The sequence below is a fragment of the Pongo pygmaeus genome, chromosome 1 (assembly GCF_028885625.2).
Source record: "Pongo pygmaeus isolate AG05252 chromosome 1, NHGRI_mPonPyg2-v2.0_pri, whole genome shotgun sequence".
Taxonomy (NCBI): Eukaryota; Metazoa; Chordata; class Mammalia; order Primates; family Hominidae; genus Pongo; species Pongo pygmaeus.
The window spans coordinates 44,776,346-44,789,544 of record NC_072373.2 but is presented as its reverse complement, the minus strand read 5'-3'; the positions used below and the strand labels follow the sequence as shown (position 1 = coordinate 44,789,544).

The following is a 13,199-nucleotide window of genomic DNA, read 5'->3' as shown; positions in this document are numbered from 1 at the left end:
GGGGGTCTCAGGGCACAATCCCACATGGCCCGCCAAAAGGCCAAAACTTCTTTAAAGTCCATTTTTCCTTTTTATTTTTTTGGAGACAGGTTCTCCTTCTGTCACCCAGGCTGGTCTTGAACTCCTGGGCTCTAAGTGATCCTCCCACCTCCGCCTTCCAAAGTACTGGGATTACAGGTATGAGCACCCCCACAGCCAGCCCTTAATTGCTTTGGGGGTGAGTCGACATCATTAGTAGTTGCTTGAGGTCAAGGCCCACAGTTTTACCCTTTTTATCTGTCCCTCCTACTTGTGGCCCATGGTAAGGCCTTGATTGGCCAAAACCATGGGTTCCCCTTGAGGCCACAGGACACTCTCTGTGAAAGGCCCACCCTGGAGACCCCACTTATCTCCAATGTGTCCCTGGAGGCTGGGGTTGGCTCTCTTGTCACCTCACTCTTCAAAGGGACAGTGGGAGCTTCTCGAGCAAGCCCATCTCCTGGGCGCTGTGCCCAGGACAGAGACTAGTCCAACTTGTGGTTCCTTTCCAATCACTTAATCACATTTGGCTCTTCACACCTGAGGTTGAGGACTTCCAACAGCTCCACAAATCCTCTGCAATTAAACCTCCTGAGGTCCCCGCTGAGTGAAAATAACTCACTGCTTCCACAAGCAAAAACACCCCAGTAGACTTTTCAGCTTAGCATGGACACTTTCGGAACCCAACCAATTGTTTCTGCAGACTGCGTCGGCACAGCCTGACCCAGCACCTGCTGGGAGGGTGGTGGTACAGGAAGAAGCAGGAGTTGGAAGGGTTGCTTTGCATTTTGATAAAATGAGCAACCTGCAAATTAGATGCAAAATACTATGAAAAGATGGCATATATTAATTTGGAACCAAAAGCTCTGGGCATTTTAGGCAATAAAATGCCAGCCCTGTATGTGGTCATATTTACTGCCCCAATTTTCCTTTCCTGATATTCTAAGTAAAATGAAAAGTGTAAGATACTGAGAAGGACATATTCCTCTCCTGTGAATGGCTAGGCATAGGAATAAGTTGGTCATGATGCTAGTTACGTAAATATAAATGCCAGCTCATCCATATCCTCACTGGCAAACATTTATTGAGCACCTACTATGTGTAAAACACCATGCTAGGTGCTAAGTGAAGAGCATAAAGTACCCTCATTCAGTTGCGCTCGTACAATAAATGTCTGTTAGGCGCTTATTGCTAAACACTTATTAAGTGCCACTCGCTAGTCATGCGATCCTGGGCCAGTTAGCTTTCTCACTTGCAAAACGAGGTAATGCCAATGCCCTTCAGTGGGTGGATGGTTAAATAATTGTGGCACATCCCTATCATGTTATACTACATGGTGACAAAAAAGAACAAACTAACTACTGATATAGGCAACTACTTGGATGAACCTCAAGGAAATTATGCTGAATACAAAAAAAGCCACTGGGTGTGGTGGCTCACGCCTGTAATCCCAGCTCTTTGGGAGGCCAAAGCAGACGGATCACTTTAGGTCAGGAATTTGAGACCAGCCTGGCCATCATGGTGAAACCCAGTCTCTACTAAAAATACAAAAAATTAGCCAGGCTTGGTGGCCCGCACCTGTAATCCCAGCTACTCGGGAGGCTGAGGCCGGAGAATTGCTTGAACCTGGGAGGCAGAGGTTGCAGTGAGCCAAGATCATGCCACTGCACTCCAGCCTGGACGCCAGAGTGAAACTCTGTCTCCAAAAAAAAAAAAAAAAAGCCAACAGCAAAAAATTACAGACTCAATGTTCCCATTTATATAACAACTGTGAAACAACATAATTATAGAGATGAAGAATAGCTGAGTGGCTGACAGAGTGCGAGATGGCGTAGCATGGCTATACAGGGGAAGCACAACGGAGACCTGTGATGGTGTGGTTAAGTAGCTTGATTGTGGTGGATTTACACAAAACCAGGCACACACAAAGGAGTGCATGTATAACTGGTGAAATTCAGATAAACTCTAGGGTTATACCAATGTCAATTTCATTGTTTTGACACTACACTATAATTAGGCAAGATTTTGGCCCTGGGGGATGCTGGATGAAGGGTACTGTGGACTTGTCTGTACATTTCTTTGCATCTCCAGTTAATCCATACTTTTTTTAAAAGGTTAAAAAGCAACAATTTAAAAAATAGGGTGCAAAACATACATCATATGGTTATTCCGAGGATTCAATGAGTTAATATAAAGCACTTAAATAGCATCTAGTACATAGTAAACCTTCGATATATGTTGTGATTTTATTACTACTACATGTGGGACACTGGGAGTGCCCATATAAATAGCTCACAGTCTCTGTTTTTGAGGAGTTGCTAATCCAGCAGAAGAGAAAGACCCAGCAAAGAGAGACTTTTAATAGAATGTGCTGAATGTGCTCAGTTCATGGGAGGAGTTCTCAGGGCTTTAGGGAGGGTTTCCTGGAAAAGATGCCACTAGAGCTGAGTATTGAAGTCTGGTAAGAGTCAGCCAGGAGAGGGGACTGTGAAGGGCACCCAGGCAGAAGGAACGGTCCGAGAAAAGCTCAGAGGTGTGAAGCCACATGAGATGTCTGAGCAACTGGGGACAACTGCTTTAACTTGGGCATCTGGGAGGCAGTGAGGGCTGGAGGAAGAGGCTGGCAAAGTAGGCAGAAGCCACGCCAGGGAGGGTGTGCATGTCTTAAGAGCTCGCACGTTATCCTCCTGGAGTCTGCGGTGACAAGCCACTGTCTTCCCTCAGCTTTGACCATCCTCGTTCCTCACTCTGTGGACTCTCTGGGCACTCCTCTTCCAGAGTACTCCATTCCTGGCATGGAATGAATCCTCATAGACCTATGAAGATCTGAGAAAAGCAAGAGGCCAGTGCTGGCCCCACCAAGCCAACTTGGTCTGCTCCAAACCAAACTGCACATGACATTGCAGACCCACCTTCTTCCCAGCCCCTGTGGGTGGTGGTGTTTGTTTGTGGTGCCACTCCCCCTTCCACTACTGTGGATAATTTGAACTTGCAGCAGTCTCTTTTCTATAAAGCATGGATATGTAGCAGTAGAGACAGCATGGAAAGTCCAGGCGCGGTGACTCACACCTGTAATCCCAGTACTTTGGGAGGCTGAGGTGGGCAGATCATTTGAGATGAGGAGTTCGAGACCAGCCTAGCCAACATGGTGAAACCCCATCTCTACTAAAAATACAAAGATTAGCCGGGTGTGGTGGTGGGTGCTTGTGGACCCAGCTACTTGGGAGGCTGAGCTAGGAGAATCACTTGAACCCGGGAGGCAGAGGTTGCAGTGAGCCAAGATCATGCCATTGCACTCCAGCCTGGGTGACAGAGCAAGACTCTGTCTCAAAAAAGAGCATGGAAGTGGGGCCTGAGTACCAGGCCCAAGTCTAGCTCTTCACTGATCAGCCATGTGACTGTGGGCAAGCCACCACTCCTCTCTGGGCTGCAGTTTGCTTCACTGTGAAACAGGTGATCATAATACACACACCAGCTTCCTCATGGGTGTGGCTCTAAGGACAAAGAAAAAAATCAAACACCATAATATATGTGAAAGAGTTTTGTAGGTTGTAAATAGTTTTTCTTCTTGTTTTTGAGGCAGGGTCTCACTCTGTCGCACAGGCTAGAGTGCAGTGGTGCTACCCTAGCTCACTGCAGCCTTGACCTCCAGGGCTCAAGCGAACCTCCTGCCTCAGTCTCCCAAGTAGCTGGAACTACAGGCTCTGGCCACTACACCTGGCTAATTTTTAAATCTTTTGTAGAGATGGGGTCTCACTATGTTGCCCAGGCTGGTCTTGAACTCCTGGCCTCAAGTGATCCTCCCGCCTCAGCCTCCCCAGAGTTCTGGGATTATAGGCATGAGCCACTGCGCCTGACTGTAAATAGCTTTTCACATGTGAAAGATTAATGCTATTGTTCCTGAAAAATCTATTGGTGAGGAGGAGCCTACACTGGAAACTCAAAGTGAATGACTTCTGAATCTTTGGTTGGGGAAAGACAGGGAAGGGAAGGGAGCAGGAGTATGGTCTTCTGGTCTACCAATGCCACACACAAGGAATAGCTTTCCTTTTGGACTTTTTCATGGATCCTTTTTGTATTTAAAGACCTCTCATGGATGAATTCACTCTCCCAAGATTTTCTGGAAGCCAAATCTGTGCCAGACACCAATGATACAATAATACAACAGATAGGGTCTCTACCCTCATAGGGTCACAGCCTAGGGGCATAGATGGACATTTCTCTAATAAGCACCTAACTGTATAACTAGATATCATCATATGTGTTATGAAGAAAGCATACAGGACATTGTGAGAGTGTTTAACTGGGGCCTGGTAAAATTCTGAAGGTACAGGGATGCTTTTCTAAGGAAGGGCTACTTGAGCTGAGATCTGCAGGATAGCTAGTATTTAGGGAGGAGAAGTAAGGGATGGGAAGAGTGATTAAGGGCCAGGAAACAGCACACATGAAGGCCATGAGGCTAAAAGGAGGATAAAAGGAGTTCAGCAGTCAAAGAGCTGAAAAAGGCCAGGGTGCAGAGTGCAGAGCGTGAGGGAGGGGAGTGGGGATGCCTCAGTGCAGGCACAGGTCAGATACCACAAGGGACCATCCCACTGGTCATCCTAAAGAGCATGGGAATCACTTAAGAGTGTTGAGAGTACAACATAGTGTGACTAGGTCAGATTTGTGTCCTTAAAAGGTCAGTCCAGCAGCAATTCAGAGACCCAGTTACTAAAGCCAGGGAACATTTTTTAGTTCTCAGAAGAACTTCCACTCTAGTTTTTGTTTTGTTTTTTTGTTTGTTTGTTTGTTTTTCTGACACTTTCTTTTCCCTTGGCTTCTCTGACAATTGGAGATGCAAGAGTGGATACAGCCATACCAATGAGAAGGTGATTCCAGCAGCCTGAGGAAAAGGCAAAGTCAGCCTGAACTAGTGTGGAGGCTGTGGAGATGGGGAGGAGTGGAGTGGATGGACCCAGGTGCTGTTTAGGAGGTAGACAGGGCCTGGTGATGGGCTGGATGTAAGGCGGTGGAGAAAAGGGAAGAGCTGACAGTGACTCCCAGTTGGTGGCGTGCAGAGCTGAGGTTTGAGGTTATGCCATTCACAAAACAGGCAGCACTGGAGGAGGATCAGGCAGCGGGTGAGAAGGCAGTGGGAGATGTAGCAGGAGAATCACGACTCTGGCTTTCAGTATGTCAAGTCTGAGGTTTCTTGAGACATCTAACTTAGTCAACTAGGCAGGTGAATATAAGGATATGGGGCTCAGAAGAAAAGACACCGACTAGGAAGCTGGGTGTCATCTGCATGTGGATGACAACGGAAGCTGTTCGTGTGTCTGAGATGGCCCAGGGACAGAGTATCCAATCAGAAGAGAATACCTTGAGCCAGACCATAAGGAACACCAACATTTAAAGATCAAGACGGGAAGGATGAGTCAGCAAAGACGACTCAGGAGTACCAGAGAAGCCAAGAATGTGGGGTCAGAGAAGCCAAGGGAAAAGAAAGTGTCAAAAAAAAAATAGAGTGGAAAATGCTTCTGAGAACTAAAAAATGTTCCCTGGCTTTAGCAATCTGGAGAGCTGCTTCAGCAGAGTGATGGGGGAGGAAGCCAGACTGAAGCAGGGCTGGGGAAGGAGTGGGTGGCACAGAGATGGAGAATGCTGTTGCAGCCAACCCTTTCAGACATTTGGCTTGTACGGAGAAGAGAGACAGTGTGGTGGCAGCAAGAGGAGTCGGGCTTCAGGAAGGTTTTTGTTGTTGTTTTGCTTGTTGAAGACACGAGAAACTTGAGCATGGTGAGAAGGCTGTTCCTGAGAAGGCAGAGGAGAGGATCTAGAACATGGGTGGTGGAAGAACTGGCCTGTGATGGCCATGCTGTGGCCTCTGCAGACACAGGAGGGAAGGAGGAGAGGACTGGCCCAGAGGCAGGTAGTTTGGGGGTTTGGTGGGGATAAGTTGGGGAGTTCTGCCTGGTGACTTCTCTCTCTCTGTGAAGTGGGAGGTGAGGTCCTCAGCTGAGCATGAGGGTGGAGGCGGAGGTTTGGGGAGGAAGGTGTGAAATAGTCATTGTGGAGACTGAAGGGAGACAGAACCAGAGGAACGTGGTAGGAACACCAGGCACTTTTGAAGAGCAAGTTGGGTTGGTGATGGTGAGTTTGTAGAAGTAGCAATCTGTGTGTGTGTGTGTGTGTCCCAGTGGGTCCAGATTCCTGAATGCAGGTAGAAAGAAGTGGATAGAGCAATTAATCCAGAACAGGGACTTGGTCAAACTAGGACAATAAAAAGACAGAGGCTCAATAGAGTTTAGGATATTGGCAGGAGGGTTCCTAAAAATGATGGACCACGGACTCTATCTGGACTCAGAGAAGGGAAGGCAGAGGAAGGTAACTGATGGTTTAAAAAAAAAAAAAAAAAGCAAAGGTGCCAATGGAGCAAAGGTCCCAAAGAGATTAAAGAGTGGGGGTGTCATACAACCCTCCCACTGCTAAATTTGACTGGCTAAAAAATAAGTGGTGGTGTGGGAGTCCTTGGACAAGCAAGCTGGGAGACTAAAAGGTGCAGAAGGTGATGACCAGAAAGTTGGGTACTCTGCTAGGTAATTTTCAGGGGATGGCAAGATACAGAGTGTGAACTTGCAAGTGAGTGGCTGAGATAGGTGGGACTGTTGGGTCTGGGGTAGAAGAAGCTGTCCACATCGTCACTAATCTCACCCAGGATGATGGACAGACACACGCTTGGAAAGGGAGAAGGTCTATGGGCACATGCCAAAGGCTTCCCTGAATGAAGAGGGTGGCTAGTGAGAATAAAGGTGAGTGGGGAGGATGTCACCTTATTTTGCGAGATTTGGAGAATAATCGTGTCTTAGAGACATTACATTCTCTTGCACATGAAGTAGCCCCTCCAGGGTGAAAGATCAGGAAAATCAGTGGAAGAAGGAGTCTTGAGAAGAGGTGGTAGGTATAGCACAAAGCCAGAAGTTAGGAGCTTTCTGTCTAGTCCCAAGGGCACTAATACGCTATGTGATCTCAACTCCTTCCCCATCCCCATTGCTTAAGTTTCTCATAGATTAAAAACAGATCGGGAGGACCGGCTAAGGTAGGGCTTCCCAAGTGGGGCTAGGGAGCAACAAATGGGTACAGGTGTGCTGAGATCATGACCCTCTAGCCCTTGGGTCAATTGGGGTCCCTGAGCCATTATCACTGTGTTTGTGTGCTATAATGTGAATGAGGATGGTGAGAAAGCAGTGGGACAGATGCTCTCCAGGGCCCCAGCTATCTCTGACGTTCTCTTTGCACATCTCTGTCGTGCCGTCTTGGAGGAGGCTGCAGGGAGGCTGATAGAAGAACAGACAGACTCCTGCTGCAGGCAGAAGTCCATCTGCTGGCAGAGATAGAAGCCAAGTTTCCTAGCTCCCTCTTGCTCTCCTTCCCTCCCTCCCAGCACTAGTTGAGGGAGCTGTGATCTGCTCAGATGCCCAGGTGAGAGCAGGTGCACCTTGCTCCACTTACAGCTGATAGTTGGGTGGTCACCGGCCCCCTCAAGCCTCAGTAGCAGCTTGTGAAAGTGAAGGAGCGACCACCCACTAGTTCCATCAATCATCCGCTTCATCCAGGTCTAAAAACAGACTCACCATTTCTGAGAAGCTGGGCAGCATATCTCACTGCACACCATCCAGACAGAGCCTTCACAATGCAGATCTTTCTCTTAGGGCCAGCCAGTTCTCCGAGATCCACGTAAGATCCACATACACGGTTGACCGAGGGCCACCCCCTCTCTGCTACTAGCCTTCCAAGGGGCCCTCCCTCTCCCTCTGTCAGATGATATATGCTTAGAGAATGCACCAGCAACTTAAATTCACCCTAATCACAAAACAATGGGAAAGACCCACTTGGCCCTGTACTTTGCACACAGTAGATGTTCAATAAACATTTACTGAACTAAATGAAGACTATTCTCAAATATTTAAAAAACAATACCCTACCAAGTCTATCAGAATTCTTTAAATTATCCATCACATTATTCCTGTTTATTTGGGTAGATAATTAAAAGATGACTTTTTAAATTCTTTAATATTTATTGGTACCTACTGTGTGCCAAGCATTTTACAAGCATGAACTGGTTTCATTTTCACAACCCTGTGAACTGGGTGTGTTAAACCCATTTTATAGATAAGTGAAATGAGGCTCAGTGAGAGACTGAGACATGTCCAGCGTCATAGAGCTGGGAAGCAGAAGCCACAGGATTCTAAGCCAGATGGATCCAACTTTCAAGAAGGTGCTCTTTTCAGCACATCAGGCTGCTTCCTACAAATGCACAACAGATCGCAGCATCAAGAGTGACCGAAAGAGACAGAGGCAGCAAAGTTGTATGCAGGAAGACTGCGGCCACACAGTAAATCTGAGGCTTCCCACTGCCTTGCCCTGGGGAAATCGTTCTGAGGGTGGCTAAGCTTTGCCGAAGAAAAGTGGAGAGGGGTCTGGCCCCTGCTCCTCTCAGTCCCCGTGATTGCTAGGCTGGTTCTCCCCCTCCCTGCTTTCCTCCACTACCCAAGTGATCTGGCATTTCATTTAGGGCTGCCCTGCTTGGTTCTTTGAGTGTGTGAGAGGCCTAGAAGCAGCAAGGGTCTGTCCTTGGATACTCTACTCCCACCCCTCTCCCCACAGGACGACTCCTGGGCCCAGGTACCCTTTTGTTCTCAGGGCCCAGGAAACAGATAGGAGAGTGGTGGAAAACATGAGTGGCCTGACCTGCCACGTTTGAATGTGGCTGTCAGCCCCCCACGCCTGCCCAAATCTGCCTGACAGGTGAGCAGCTGTGCACCACATCTGTCAGTCCATCTGTCTCTCTCTCAGGGGCCTGCAGAGAGCCAATACTCCTCAGGGAGGGGAGGCCCTGGACCTGAAGCAGCTCCTTTACTTTGGATGTTACTCAGCAGGGACTAGGAAGGGTGGGGCAGGATAAGTGTGCCTCTGTCCCCATCCAAAATCTGACCCCAGCCCCTGCCACCAACTGCCAAGTCCCACTCACTGCCTCCCCACCCCTCCCCTCCTCACTACTCTCCTAGCTCTTCCTGCCAAGCTCTGCAAATTACCACACATGCCAATAAGTCATTAGAAACCAGAACAGCAAATGTGAGGTTGCCATGGAGACCAACACCGGGGAGCTGGCAGCCCTGGGGGCCGGCCGGTGGCTCAGGTGTGTTTCAGGGAGAACTGGGAAGGTCAAAATGCCTGGCAGAGGGTATACGCACTACTGGGGCACTGATTTTAGGCAAGGCTCTGCCTCTGCCTGCTTTTCCTCTCCCTTCCCTCCCACAGCCCTGGGTGCTGCCCACCTGCAGCTTGTTATGGGTGATAAATGCTGTATAAGCTTCACAAGGGCAGGTGCAGCCTGGGCCAGTGGGCTGGGTCCTCTCCTTTCCCAGAGCTGTGTCTCCACTTAGAGCAGGTGGCTGTGAGAAAGCCCACCTGGTGACCAGTTCCAGGACAAAGAACACAGACAGATCTGAGCAACCTGGGCTGGCTGCGGATGTTTGGAGAAAGCTGAGGCCCAGGAAGGGGCTGAGGTCAGGGCTGGAACTCAGAGCTGCTCATCTTCCTGCGCCAGTGCTCACGTCGCCTCTGCCCAGTTCTTAGCACAGTGCTTGAGCCTTTATATGCACACGTTTGTTGAAAATGTAAAAATATATGCATACAATTGTTGTAACGGATGAGTTCATGAGAGAATTCATGTAAGCATCTGGGATTTCTGACAAAACAGGAGTGGACCGTGGGTTGCAGTCCCAGCTCATCCACTAACTCAGCGTGACCTCACACAAAACCACTCCTCCCTGGGCCTCGATTTCATTGTCTGGAGAATTAGCAGGTTGTATTTCAGACACACTGTATTTCAAACCAGGCTTCTTGGAGCCACCGAGTTCTGAAGCAATCCCTCCAGGGTGGCTGGGAGGTCAGAAGGAGGCCAACTGGGTTTTGGTCCACCGCTTGGCTTTTGCCCTGTATTTAGTTTCCTGATGCTGCTGTGAGCAAAGGACCACAAACTTAGTGGCTAAAAACAACACAGATATATTCTCTTACAGTTCTGGAGGCCAGAAGTCCAAAATGGGTCTCCCCGGCTTCAAGCTAGGTGTCGGTAGGGTTGTGTTTCTTTCTGGAGGCTGGAGGAGAGACTCTGTTTCCTGGACTTTCCCAGCTTCTTAGACAGGAATCTAGAGGCTGCCCACAGGCCCTCGCCCCTGGTCCCTTCCATCTTCAACACCAGCACTGGCAGGTCCAGCCTTTCACACATGGCATTACCCAGATGCTGACTTCTGCCTCCTTCTTCCACCTTTAAAGGACCCATGTGATTACACTGGGCCCACCCAGATAATCCAAGATATTTTATTCTTAAGCCAGATATCAGCAATCTTCTTTCTCCCTTGTCATGGAACATAACATATTCACAGGTTCTAGGGATTCGTACATGGACATCTTAGGGGGCCCATTATTCTGCCTACCATACATTGAAAAATGTATTAACTTCTATAAATGTCTGAAAGCCACAGAACCAGAGGGCTTCCCGTTGCCATCAGTTCTGATGCACTATGACCTAAGCTCTTCTCCTTTTCTCCATGGGGGATATGCAGAGGAACTCTGGGTCTGCCCATCAGAGGTGAATGTTGGCAGGCTTAGGCTGTTCTGTGGGCTGTGCAGAGAGATGGGTCTCTATGCCCACCAGAAAAGAGGTCTCCGGGGAGGAAAGAATGAAGACTGTTTTAGGGGAATGGCCCTGTCTCAGCTCCTCACCTCCATTCCCTATATACCCTGAAATTCAGATGACCCTGCAGTTGTCTGCTCATTTTTATTTCCATGCGAGGTTACATGGAGCTGTGTGTGTGTGTGTGTGTGTGTGTGTGTGTGTGTACCCACCCATGCACACTTTACCTGTTGCAAAAGGCATGCCAATCTAACAGTCATAAAGGTGAGATAGCATCTTGTCTTTCAACACTTTGACCTTCAACACTGTCCTCTTCAAAGACTCACGAACAGTCCCAGATTGTTTAGAACAAACTCTAGAAACAATAGCTAAGCTCAGAAAACATAGGATCTTAGACCTTTCTGAACTTAGGTACTGTTTCTGCTAGCAACTTTCCAGGCCCATAATGATCAACTCTCGCCTCTGCAGGTGAGACAGGCTCTTTCTTGACCCTGGGGGAGATGGTGGCCTCTCCTTCTTCCATACAGCATAACGTCTGTTCTCATCTCTGCAAGACACCCTCTGCCAACTGCTTGGGACCCAGTGGGGCTCAATAACTTCTATGAGCAAGGTGCCCTGGGTATTAATCACAGCCCCGGTGTTTTATGATTTTATGCAAATTACTCACCTCTCTCAGCCTTATTTTCTTCCCTTGGTATAAACTGGCAGCTCATTCCCATTCCCACGTCTATCATATGTCCCAGGGGATCCCGGAAAAGAAATGTGATGAGGTAGGAGAACATTATTCTCTAGAGGAGTGGCCCTGGGGAAATTGAGAAAAGGAACTAACATTTATTGAGCTTCTACTTTGTAGCAGGTACTTTACACAGATTAGCTCATTTAATGTGGTAGTTGAGAATCAGGGCTCCGGAGTCAGAAAGATGTGGGGGCTGAATTCTGGCTCTTCCACTTGCTGGCTGTGCATGGCCTCCAGGCTTTAGTTTCCTCAACTGCAAAATGGGGGAAAATAATATCTACTTCACAGCGTTATGTGGATGAAATGAGATAAATGCAATGAAGCTTCTGGCACCTCATAAGCACTCAATAACGTTAGCTCTTATTATTATTAACAACCCTAGGAAGTGGATGTTATTAACTCAGATTTATAGATGAGGAAACTGAGGCTTGGAGAGGTTAAGTAAGATGCCCAAGGGCAGGTGGCTAGGGACTGTGAATTCTGACCCAACGCCAACTGATTCCACTTCCTCTGGATTGTGAGCCATAAGGACAAAAGCCTCAGGTCAGTCTCTGCGTCTTCCAGGGGGTTGTGCTGGGGTACCGCGGGTGTGCCCCCCTTTCTCAGGCTCCAGGGACCTAGAGGAGGGGAGATGTCTGTCTAGTAGTGGACTGCTTTGCCTATGGGTCTCTTGGCTCCTGCATTTTGCCTGGGGTCTGGGGGCAGGGAGGAGAGCATCGCCCCCCGTGTCTTGGGTGGGTGAGGGCACTACAATGGATCCTACTCTGCTCCACTCTGGCGATCTCTCTCTATACTTTAGAGGTGAGTTCATACCCCCAAGATCCAGGGAGAGGACACACTCACCCCTCATGGGGGAGGAAGTTTGCTCATTTTGGTGCAATTTTATTTCCAGTTGACAATATCTGAAACGACCAGGAATGTTACAGGAGTAACCTACCCAACAGGGGCCTACCTAGGCAGTGAGAGGAAGGGAGGAGAGAAGCTGCTGCAGCCTGGGTAGATACATGGAGCCTAAGGGAATTCCAGAGAACATGGCTCCAGACACCAGTGAACTAAGAGGCCGAGATTCCCAGCGTGCAGACCTGGGACAACAGCCAGAGCTGGAAATGGGACTCCATGAAGCCAGAGGACTTCCAAGATCAGAGATCATCTGGTCTTGGGCAGGAGAGGGCAAGAACACTGGATAATGGATTTCCTTCTGGAAAGGGTGGCTTTCCATGTCTCTGGAGAGAGTACAGCGGGCATTGGAAACCCAGGTGGGAGGCAGGGACTGCTCAGAGACAGAAGACCCTGCCCTTGCAAGCTGCCACGTGGGCTGCCTTACTCCCACTCAGTACCCTCCCCTCCAGCAGCACCACCCTTCTCTCCTCTCACCCTGCCAGCTCCAAGTTTTCCGTGCGAGAATCCTTCCCACTGCAGAGTCGAATCTACTCCATTTTCCAAGCCTAAATCAGCCGCGCCCCCCTGAGGAAGCGTTCCCTATATAACTCCCACACAGAGCTCACAGTTCTGATAACATTTATAGTCTAAATCACACAGTTTAGCACTCGGTTTTAAATACTGTCTGGTATTATTCCCTCATTATTTCTTGTGAGTGTAAGGTCTGCCTCCCTAGCTGATCAGTAGGTTTCCTTACCAGTAAAGACTGTGTCCTGTGCTTTTTTATTTTGTTCCCAACCTCACACCCTACACTGCCTAGGACAGTGCTCAGAGCATCCTTGGTGGGGATGTACTGATTGGCTGAAACAGCTCCAATGGCTGCAGAGGGCA

At 48.7% G+C, this 13,199-nt stretch overlaps 1 protein-coding gene across 1 annotated transcript in view; it reads right to left on the bottom strand.

Annotated features, from left to right (window-relative positions):
• LRRN2 (leucine rich repeat neuronal 2) overlaps positions 1-13,199 on the bottom strand; it is a 68,619-nt gene that overhangs the window by 47,966 nt on the left and 7,454 nt on the right. The window lies entirely within an intron of this gene.